Source organism: Falco cherrug, chromosome Z (genome assembly GCF_023634085.1).
Source record: "Falco cherrug isolate bFalChe1 chromosome Z, bFalChe1.pri, whole genome shotgun sequence".
In the NCBI taxonomy this organism is placed as follows: domain Eukaryota; kingdom Metazoa; phylum Chordata; class Aves; order Falconiformes; family Falconidae; genus Falco; species Falco cherrug.
This window is the reverse complement of record NC_073720.1, coordinates 62883356-62895660: the sequence shown is the minus strand read 5'-3', so window position 1 is coordinate 62895660 and position 12305 is coordinate 62883356.

The window sequence follows — 12305 nt, the reverse complement described above, 5'->3', positions numbered from 1 at the left end:
GGGAAAATTTGTCTATACTAAATGGAATTTTGACATGAATGTTTGCAATATTAAAAATGCACAGACAGATGCACTCACATATGCAAAGAAATTGCTTGCAAATGGACCAAGCTCAGAAGATTTAACTAATTGCAATGAAAACATCAGCAAATTAGGAAACTGTGGAGGTCCCGGAAGACTGGAGGTTGACCAGTGTGATGCCCATCTACATGAAGGGCAGGAAGGAGGATCCAGGAAACTACAGACATGTCAGCCTGACCTCAGTGCTGTGGAAGGTGATGGAGCAGATCATCCTGCATGTGCATCCAGCATGTGCAGGACAACCAGGGGATCAGGCTCAGCCAGCAGGGGGTTATGACAGGCAGGTCCTGCTTGACAAACCTGATCTTATGATAAGATGACCCACCTAGTGGATGAGGGAAAGGCTGTGGATGTTGTCTACCTGGACCTTAGTAAAGCCTTTGACACCATCTCCTGCAGCATTCTCCTGGAGAAACTGGCTGCTCATGGCTTGGATGGGTGCACTGTACAATGGGTAAAAAGCTGGCTGGACAACTGAACCCAAAGGGTGGCAGTAAATGGAGTTACATCCTGCTGGTGGCCGGTCACAAGTGGTGTTCCCCAGGGCTCAGTACTGGGGCCAGTCCTGTTTAATATCTTTGATGATCTGGATGAGGGCATCCAGTGCGCCCTCAGTGAACGTGCAGACAGCAAATTGGGTGGGGAGCATTGATCTGCTTGAGGGCAGGGAGGATCTGGGCAGGTGGACTGATGGGCTGAGGCCAACTGTATGAGGTTCAGCAGGGCTCAGTGCCGGGTCCTGCCCTTGGGTCACACCAGCCCCACGCAGCGCTACAGGCTGGGGCAGAGCGGCTGGAAAGGGCCTGGTGGGAAAGGGCCTGGGGGTGCTGGGTGACGGCCGGCTGGGCAGGAGCCAGCAGTGTGCCCAGGGGGCCCAGGCGGCCAGCAGCACCCTGGCCTGTGTCCCCAGCAGTGTGGCCAGCAGGACCAGGGCAGTGACCGTCCCCCTGCACTGGGCACTGCTGAGGCCGCCCCTCGAACCCTGTGTTCAGGTCTGGGCCCCTCACTGCAAGGGGGACATTGAGGGGCTGCAGCGTGTCCAGAGACGGGCAGCGGGGCTGGGGAAGGGGCTGGGGCACAAGTTCTATGAGCAGTGGCTGAGGGAACTGGGGGTGTTAAGTCTGAAGAAAATCAGACTTGGGGGGACCTTACTGCTCTCTGCAGCTCCCTGACAGGAGGCTGTAGGCAGGTGGGGGTCGGTCTCTTCTGCCAGATAACAAGTGACAGGACAAGAGAAACAGCCTCAAGTTACACCAGGGGAGGTTTAGATTCGATATTGGGAAAAAAAATTCTTCACTGGAAGGGTGTTGAAGCACTGGAATAGGCTTCCCAGTGGTGGTCACCATCCCTGGAGTTAGATGCGGTGCTTAGTGACATGGTTTAGTGGTGGACTTGGCGGTCCTGGGTTAACAATTGGACTTGGTGACCTCAAAGGTCTTTTCCAACCTAAATGGTTCTATGATTCTGTGATTCTGTGTCTATCCTTGCGTTTCTTTAATAACAAGGGTGATCCTGCTGGAGTCTGTTGTGTGGTTGATGCTGCCCCGAAATGACTCGGGAAGTGTCTTGGTTGCTACAGAATCGTCAGTGTTCCTATTCCTGTGTGCAATGGGTCACTTCAACTTTTAACAAATGCTTTCCTTCTAAGGTAGGTTTTTAGCTATTACTGTTTACAGAGTACTCATATACAACATTAAATATAGACTCCTACTGCAAAGTTCAGTTTCTGTTTCAGCTTTCCCCAAATTCCAAGTTGCTTAGCGCAGTATGTGATCTGTTGGAAAGAAAGAATATATGGCAATTTTAAGAAGTGGGTTAAATAGGATTTTTTTCTTTACAGTGACAAAACCAAGGAGATATTTGTGCATGTATATAGGTATACATTTTAGTGTGGACAAAGAGTAAGGCAGCCAGTCATTTACAGAAAGTGAAGTATTTAGTAACTGATTATTATATTTAAGTAAATATACCATTTTAAAATATTTTTTAAAACTCAAAACCAGAGTTCTAAACAGACTGTTAACTTTAGATATTAATAAAATTAAGGTAATTAAGAGAAGCAGTAACATCCATCATAAAACTGGTAGTAATGAGATATTCTTTGTTTGCTGAAGCTCACTGTAAGTGTGAAATTGTCTGACAGTTTGAAATCATGATTAATAGCATCTTGTATTGTCAAGCATTTCTGGATTATAAAGATAAATTATTGTAGATTGAGACCACACATTAGAAACAAAATAATAGTTGTTTGCCATGTATAAAAAAATGAGAATACATCTTCACTGAAGAGTTTTTTCCCTGTAGAAATGTGAAAACTTACCAAAGCACAAAACATAATTGATCTTTGAAGGCCTAACAAATCAAGGACAGTTTTATGAACCATTTTGAATAGAAATAAGGAAATGTTTTTTTATGAAAATTGTTTCCATGAAGAAAGTTTGTGTTTTCATGCCTTTCTTAATGGCATGCTGTCCTGGTTTTGGCTGGGATAGTTAATTTTCTTATTAGCAGCTGGTGCAGTGCTGTGCTTTGGATTTGGTGTGAGAATAATGTTGGTACACATTGGTGCTTTTGGTAGTTGCTGGGTGATGTTTATACTCAGTCAAGGATTTTTCAATGCCTCAGACCCAGCCAGCGAGAGGGCTGGGGGGGCACGGGGAGCTGGGAGGGGACACAGCCGGGACAGCTGGCCCGAACTACCCAAAGGGATATTCCACACCATGGGGCGTCACGCTGAGTATATAAACTGGGGGGGTTGGCCAGGGCTGCCGACCATTGCTCAGGCGCTGACTGGGCATCGGTCAGCGGGTGGTGAGCAGTTGTGCTGTGCATCACTTGCTTTCTTTCCTTGTTTCCCTTTGTATTTCATTCCTCTCCCTCCCTCTACCTCCTTTTCATTATAAGTTATTTTACTATTATTATTGCTCTTTCATTTTTATTTTATTTCAATAATGAAATTGTTCTTATCTCAACCCCTGAGTTTTACATTCCTTTCTGATTCTCCTCCCCGTCCCTCTGGGTGAGGGGGAGTGAGCTTAATTATCAGCCATGGTTAAACTACGACAAATGCCAGGACTTTTTTTGTGAATTCTGAAAAACTAATTACCAATCTTAGATTGATACAATGTCCTTAATTCCATAGTTTAATAGGAATCATTAAATATGGATGTTGATACTTGGTTAGTACTGTCTCTGCATATTAAAGTCAAATAATTAATATAAAATTGTCTGGCTGCATAATTCTTCCTGTCCTAGGCTTAAGAATTCAGTTCTGAAAATACTTATATGCAAAAATAATTCAGCATGGAGAAAAAATTTTCCTTGTGAGAAAAGTAATTTTACAAATAAAGTTTTATATAAATTATCTAGGAAAATATGTTCTGGCTAATTGGAATTTATTAAAGGCTTTCTTTGGGTATATTTAGCCCCTAAAGTACTGGGATAATAGTGTGTTTCTTCTAAGGAGCCAAGAGCAAATCTAACTTTACTGTCTTACCTGTCAGTGATTTCACGTTTGGTTTTAGCAGCATCAGAATTATGCTCCTCCTGAATGCTTTTAAAATGCCTGCACTGTGTTCCTGCCTGTATCACTGAATGTTTTATTCTCTTTATTTTGGTTTATGGTTTTAGTGGAGCTTGTGAACCTGTTGCTGTTGCATAGTCTAGCTGGGTAACCTGCATGAAAAATCATGTAAAAGTGGTAGGAAAGCCCTGCACTGTCTGCAGATTGAGCTGACTTGTCAGTAGAGCCAGTTTTCTAACAACTACAGTAAATTAACTGTATTTAAGTCCCCAGGTTTGCTGGATCCTTGTTATTTTCAAAGAGCCAAATCCAGCTTTCAGAAGCCAGCTCTGGATGAAGGGATTTTAAAGGTAAACTGTGTTGCTCCTCTTCCTTACTGCCAGCTAGCATTGCTGAAAACATCATTCATTCCCACTGTTTAGCAGATAGCATTGTCACTTCTTATTTGAACATACTAGTGTTAAATCACAGCAACTCAGAGAATTAAAAGATCTGTATTCACTGCTAGTATTTTCATTTATTTTCATAGCAGGAAGGTGCTGCTATGTGTACTTCTGATGAAGTGAAAGTTAACTGTGTAACCACAGTGTAACCACAAATTGAAGAAGGTTAATAGCAAATTGCTGCAAAAATATGTGGTTTCAAAGATGCAGTCAACTATTGTCAGTGCATAGTTTGTTATCATTTTCTGAAACTGTTACTACATGAATCAGTTACCTCTGCTGGATGTCCGATTTGTTGTCGGTTGTTTCACTGTTGCTGCATGTACTGTTGAAATGCACTGTTTAATGCTTCTTTGCAATAAAGTTTTAAAACACATATTCACATAACCTCTTCCCATGAAGGTATCTTTTTAAATTTTTTTTACAACGTGATGAAGTCCATTTGCTGTCTCACAGTGGGGCTCTGAAGGTTTGAAGACTGGCCTAGTTTGTAGGAGTAACCTGTGTTTTGTCTCTTTCCCTTGCATAGGGCTGGCACTTCAGCCCCATTTTCTCAGCCCAGGACAGATAGGCAGGAGCAAGGAACAGCAGTGGCTGTTGAGTTTGCAGCCAGTGGGTTCTTGCTTTTCCTCCCTCTCCCTTCATGACTGCATCAGTAGTAGATAACAAAAGTGATCTTCCTCCCGGTGTCCCATTGCCAGAGCTGTCTGAGAAGTCCAGAAACGAGATATCAGTTAAGGGCAGCAGTTGTTTTATAGATTGTTGTTTTAAGATCTTGGTCATCCAGCTTTTTCTTGCAAGCTGTCGAACAATGGGAGGGCAGCACAAGCTGTATACGATGCTCCAGAATTTGTTTTGAGGTACACAATGGTCTTTGAGGTAATCTGATTCAATGTAGATGAAGAAAAAATAATTTATAGATCTTCTTAATCTCTTTTTTATTGGGGACTGACTGTTTCTCTTGGCTTGTGGGACTTAGAAAGGGAAGTTCTATTTCCCTAAGAAGAGCTGTTGGGTATATTAAGGACCTACTGGAAATAACATGGGCTTCCAGAAGAGGTTTGTAGGCTACAGGATTATCCTGAAGCAGCCAAACCTTTTGAATCTTACCAAAATAACTCCCTGAGATTCTTCTATAGTTGATAATCAGCTGTGGTATTTTTTCATGCTTAGTGCTTAGTGGAACATGCCACAAAGGTATAAAGTATACAAGCCTAGAAACAATTTGAAGAATTCCAGTGGAAGTTTCATTTATCTTTAAGACAATAGCTGTTCAAGAGAAATATATGGTTACTTCTGAAGTAGACATGTAATCAAAGATATTGGTGAAACACCTCTTTTTTTTTTTTTTTTTAACTGAAAGGAAAAATGTATAAAACAATGGTAATGAGGAAGATAAAGTTGTAGAATGTGCTGACTCTTTTGAACCTTATCCATGGCATGCTTGCCTGTGACCATGGGGGACTCAACCCAAAGACCCTGTCCCTTCTGGACATTGGGTATGAAAGCAAATTTTATTTTTGCTAATAAAATAGTTGGAACCACCAGACAGCATCATGGGTATTCAGGTTTTGGCACAGATGGAACAAAACTAAGAGTACCTTTCCTTTCATGCCTATTTTGTTCATTCTGTGCATGAATCATGGCACCATCTGCTGTGCAACTCAGTGGTACAAGTGCCAGTACAAAGGCTGGTTTACATTTCTCCCAGCAGCTTGTGAAAGGATCCATTTCTTGATCTTTTGGTTAACACAGATAAAATTAAAGTCAGCCATTTGGCATTCTCGTTTTGGACATGTTGGCTGCTCTCTGTACATTATTTAAAATTGCTTACAGTAATTTTCCTGACCCAGTTTCTTTGGAACTAAAAGTGGTGAGATTTTCATTCTTATTGTTTAAAAGACCTGACCTTGATATGGAAAGAATTGGGTTTGGTTAATTGTACTAAATCGAGTGGACTGGGAAAGCAATGTTTTTTAACCATTTGGGAAATGCTGACATTTCATCTCTCTTTCAAATTGGAAGGGAAAAGCAGATTATCAGAAAGCTTCACAGAAGAAAGAAGTTTTGAATAAAGAATGTCTAAATGAATACTTCAGACTTTATTTCAAACAAAAAAAGTTATTTCAGGACAATACATTTAGAAACAATTGTTTGAAATAGGAAGTTTCATTTAAAAACTATTTTTTGTTGACATTGTCCACAAAAATACTGGTTTAGACAATGTGATTTTCCAGAGGAAAGTCTTGAAGTGTTAAATTTCACTTAGCTTTTAACATTGAAAATTCTGGGTGGAGACTGTCATGTTGTGCTAAGCAGGTTTTAAACTGAGCTCCTACGTTTCAGGGCCCTCTTGGTGACAGAGAGGAATAATAGTTTGTCAGTAAATGGATGATGGAGAACTCCTTGGGTGACAGAGAGCTCCTTTAGTAGAATAACAACTTAAGGTTATGTGTTTCTCCAATCTGGAGAACAATCATGCAGTTATTCTTCATACGCTGCAGCAAAAACATCATCAAGTCAGGTATGGAAAGACTTTAAAATCACAGTATTATGAAGCAACTTTGCTTAGAAGAAGATTGATCAACCCATCTTTCTTTGTTGGAAGTGAGGGTCTGTATCCAATGCATCATGTGTAGATGCACCCAAGATGACTCCAAACCACTTCATCTGGAGCCTGAAGCAATTTAGCTGCTCTAAGACAATCCTCCATTTCAGGTGATTGATACATCTCATTGAGATTATCCCAGGCAGAGTGCAGCAGTACTACATCTTTCCTGCTTCCAGGTTCTTGGCATTGTGCTGCCCTATGCTGCATGGCCATACAGACGTATACCTAATGCAAATATGTTTGCACAATACTGCATTGCACAATGTAGACACTTCTTAGATAGGAAAGAAAACTGACAGGGTCGTTTAGGGCAGCGTACTTAAATGAGATGAGGATTATAATTCCTTACATTTTTGCATTTTTTTCAGTTCAGTCTACTCAAAGTGGCAACAAAAAAAAGTTTTCAATGTCTAAGAAACTATAAAAAATAGTGGGTACTTTTTGAATATTTTTTTTCAGATGATACTTGAAGCAAAGTTGATAATGTAGTATGCTTTTAGCCAGTGATTATTTTAGTATATATAGTCTAATTTCTTTTTCTACATTCTTGGGAGAGTCAGAAAGAATTTCAGAATTAACCTTTGTGTTAGAATGAGCAGTAAGATGCTGTGTTGGTGTCTGAACAGGTCATGCTTTCTCATCAGTGGAGAGGTAGCCAGTGTTGGCAGTGAAAATTTTGTGTGGTTCATCTCATCCTAACGTGGAGCCCCACACTGGCCTGGTGAACCACACCCTAGGCTGGGTGGGATTGTGACCATAGCATCTCTCCCTTCACTGTACGGGGAAGACAGACAACTCAGGTGTGGAAATGTACATGGTAAACACCTGAAATTAACTGAGATGAATTTCACATCTATAGGGCTCCTTTTTTTCCATTTCTCTTTTATATCCTTTTCCATTCCCATTTCCTTTCCATCTGATGTTTCTTTCTCTCTCTTGCATGTTGCTTCCTTGGAAGTTCTCGAAGCCTTTTCTCCGGTTTCTTTAGTCATTCAGAAAATGCTGTGCTTCTTACATACTGATGTTTTCTTCAGTGTTTCTGAGCCAAATACCACTGTAACAAGGGAGAAATGTGCCATCTGGCCCATGTCTTACTCCAGTACAGGCAAGTAGTTTTTTCTTTTAAGACACAGCAGACCTTGCTGAGTGATCAGACCAAGTTCCTCAACAATCATATTCTGCCTCCTGTTCAAAAATTTAGTTCTAATAAAATGAGTATTATTTCCTTAATTGTGAGTGTGTTTTATTCCTCTACAACTCAGGAGCAATTTATAAGAGTGTGTAGAGAGAACTGTGGGTGAAGTTGAAGTCTTTTCTCTAGCGTAACATTAAATATAAACATCCAGCAGGGATTGCAGAGGTGGAGCACCTAGTGTTGATGTTAATGCATTTTTGCTGGCCGTGCCAAAGCTTTCCTTCCACTGAGTCTTCCATGTCCCTTGCTGCATGTGAAAAGAAAGCTTCAGCTAGGAATCTGGTGTGCTTTTAGTCAGTCTTGCAAACTTAGTACAGAGCATGTGCCCTTCTACTAGCAATGGCAGGGCCATGTTCCTGGGTTGCAGGACTCAAGAGCTGGGGTGCAGCTGCACCCACTGGGGCTACTGCGACCTTGCACTGCGGGGGGGTGAGGACAGGAGATCATGTGAGGCTCAGGCCCAGGAAGGAGCAGAGGCACAAGCTGCTCTGCTTTGATTCCCCAGGTGAAAGGTGGGAATGCCTTGCACCAAACACTTCCTCAGGGGATGCTCTGGTGTTAGCCAAGGTGTTCATTGGACATCATACCTCTTGTGTGATACACATATGTTATGAGTGGTTTGGAGAGTTCTGTGGGGATCCCTGGCGTGGATGCACTTTGCACTGTACATTGTTAGTCAGAGATGTGGCAAGAATTCCTGAATGCTTGTCAGTGTGTAGAAACTGCAATGCCATCAGTCCACACTGTCTTCTCACCTCCCTGAGTCTTTTCAAGTGTGTGTGTGGGCTTTTCTTGGGAGAGAACTGCTGTTTGTTTCTCTCAGGTTTTTCAAAACCATTGCCTGCAGCCAGAAATGACATGCTGGGGGGCTTGTTTTGACTTGACAACAGAAAAACTGTACAGCTCACAAAAGCATTATAGATTGCCCTTGTTTGGTCTGTCAGTTCTGCCACCCCCTAAACACCTGGTATCTCCTTTGGCTGCCTTCCCAGAAGAGTGAAAGCATAGGGACACCGACCTCCCCTCTGCAGTGCTTCAAACTGTTCCATCATTTCTGGAAGCAGGTGTCAAAAATCCACCTTTGATTAATAAATCTGTAAGAATCACTGAGTAGTGATCCACTCTGAAACCTAAACCGTTAAATGGAAAGTATGTCAGGATGCAGTTGAAAATAATTCTTAGACCCACAAACAATTTCCAGAAGTTGCAAAGGTGATGAAGAATTTGCAATTCAATTTTGTATCATACATAACTTTTTTCTTTTATCTATATAATAAAAACATATGCCTATGAATGTAACAATGAAAAACTCATAATTTATGCTGAGTCTATATGTCAGGCTTTTTAAAAGAGTAACAAGACATTGAAAATGAAATGGTTGTTAATAATGGGGGGGAAAAATTGCAAGTAAAAGTCAATCCCCAGAACATAAAAAGGATGTGACCGTACAGCACCCTATATTTTTGTAAGATAACAGTTGTCTGAGGTTAAGTTTTATTTCCTTCTTCTTTCCCCCTTCACTCTACTGCTGATCGCTTTGCTGAACCCAGACTTAAAATGTATTCCATGCTGTGATATTAAAAAGCAGATTTCTTGTAAGCCTTTTGTTCCTCAGAAAGCAAACAGGGAATGTTGGAAAATCCCCAAAGCATCAACGGTAATACACAGTCTCCCAGGGAAATGAATATTAGTGAGATGTTGGTGATGTCATGGATAGGAGGGGAGCTAAACAGGGATTATTGATCATTGTGTATGTAAAATACATTTTAAAACTTGTTTCCTGCAACTGCATATTGAAAGCATTTTTCACCTTGCTTTTTCAAGGTAGTGATACCCATTTTGTCTGCAAAATGGCACCCCCAGTAAGACGTGAGTAATTATACCTAAAAGTGATGTTGGAAAGAATGTATTACTTTTATAAAAGTTAGGAGGCATTGTTATTAAGCCCTTGACTAAATGGCAAAGTACTATTTTTCCTCAGAATGATTGTTTCCTTCTGTGGAGAAAAAAGGCTGCTCTGAGGCTTAATTAAGATTCTTTTGCAAAAGACACTGTTGTCTGTTGAACTGCTGTCTCATTTATTGCACAATCTGGAAGATGTGTCACAGACAAGGCAGGGAATAGCAGGAAGAGAAAATATGATCTAGTAGTTATGACAGTTCAGTACTGCCCTGGGGGTCTCTATCTGCGTTGCAGTGAAAATGGTTAACATTTGGCAAGGGTTTAGAAAACTGAAGAAAGGGAAGTGTCAGAGAGCTTTAATAGCAGTTACATTAACAACCCCACCATTAGGTTAGTCAGAAGTTTTCTGTTCCAGTTTTGCTGAACCATATGTTCCTCCACATAAATAGACTAACTCATTGGAAAACTCTGCAGTTTGCTGTGAGCTAGATTTACTGGTAACTATGTAAATAAATGAGGTAAATCAATTCTGTACTTTTCATTTTGTTGTCTGAACTACCTCTGACTTTTAGACCCTTCATAATCAGTCTGCAGAATTAGAAAGCTTTCTTACATTTGTTTAGCAAAAGTAGTATTATAAGAATGTCTTATCTAATGATTTTGGGGTTTCCACGTTCTCTTCCATGGGAACACACACATTTAAAAATTTCCATAGTATTGAATGAGTACTTGACCGAATTTCCAATTTTCTCGAACTCTCATACTAGCTAGAATAAAATACCAGAATAAGGCAGTCATGTCAGAATAAAGAGTAAAAACACAGAGCACACAATTACTTGCATACTGTGGATCAGGGGAGGAGATGAAGATTCCTGGGTGTTACCAAAATAAGATGAAAGCCTCTTCAGAGTTGACTTTTGGGGAGTTTTTATAAGATGGTGAGAGAAAGCTGCTGGCATTACTGTTTCTTTTTTTGAAGTAACTCAGGCTAGGGGACTTGGAAGGGTTATGCCAGTACCCCTGTGTGAGGATATCTCTCCTGATCTCTCCCTGATGTAGTGATCTCAAGGAAGAGATCTTCTTCCTACAAGTATTTCTTAATGCTTCTTGAAGAAGTCAGGAGCAGCTGCTTTTAGGGAGCAACTCACCTCCACGAAATTAATCCTTTTCCACTGTTCAAGATGGAAGCACTACAAAACCAGTACAGGGTTTTTTAATGGCACACTTATGTAAGCTCCTTGGTGTTGGCTGTTTATTTTTTTTTACATATATTAGCAACACTGATTTTCCATTTTGTCCCCTGCTGTGTCTGTTAATCAAAGAGAAGCTGCCCATCCTTCATCATCTTGGCTTTGATTGATTTTTTACATAATTATTTTGGACCTCCATTGGGGTGTAATCACTCAGTGGCTCTTCCAGATGAACATTCAACAATTCTATAAGAGGTTTTGTTCATACATTAAGTAGTTTCCTTTCTGGGCATCCAGCTTTATAGAGCATAGGAGTATGGCAGATAATCTTTACTTACAGTTTAATGTGTAGGCTGCTTTGCTGCAAACTGAGCTCCTCTAAGCAATAGTCCTCCCACTATGTGGATGTGTGTATTTTATTTAAGTACGGAGCCCTTAAAGCATTACTCTGTGCACTGAAGACTGAATTCTCCGTGAAGGCAGGAAGTTTCCTACTCCAGTGCAGTTCTTCACAAGAAATAGGACAGATCACAAGGATACTGACACTTCCCAGGTCTTTTAGAGTCTCTGGTTTATACTGGGAAGGGGAGAATACCTAATGGACCTAAAAGGATTCCCAGTCAGCAGGAGGTAGTGGGCCTGGATTTCCCTAGTTCTGGGCTGTGGGAGCGTGCTTCAGTGGGGTATCGACATAGAGTGTAAATACCCCAGGCTTTCTGGTGGCAGAATAAATTTCAAGTCTCTGGAGCAAGTGCCTGTTCTATCCAACAGTGTTTAGACTTTTGGCTGGATTAAAGAGTATTCAGAGAGCTTTAGAGATGGAAAACAAACAAACAAACAAAAACCCCACAAAAAAACCCCCACAAAACAAAGTAATAAAGCTAAAAACAGGGATTGTCTATTGAAGAAAATAATCACAAGGTGTAGGAGGAGCCAGCTATTGATCATCTTAGAGAATCAACATTCTGGGAAATAAAATCCTCCATAATGATACACTGCTTACTATGATCTTCAAAACAGTAGTTTCCCAGAGGCTTTCTGTACTTCTAAAAATTACTCTGACAAAGATTTAATGGCTTGTAAGAGGTTTATGAAGAAAAATTGGAAGTCTCTGAGACTTTCTGACTGCAGTAACTGGAAAATTTTATTCAAATAAAAATAGTGGTAAAATGACTAAACACTTTTAAAAGTTAAGGTTAAGAAGCATGTTAATTACACTCAGGTCCTTAAAAATACAGTGCAGCAAATAAATAAGCAAAAATAATACGTGTTGTCACTTCTAATGGTATTATTTGCAGTCAGGGTACTGAATCCGGTTAACATTTTTGTGCTTAACTGATCCTCACACAATCCATATGGA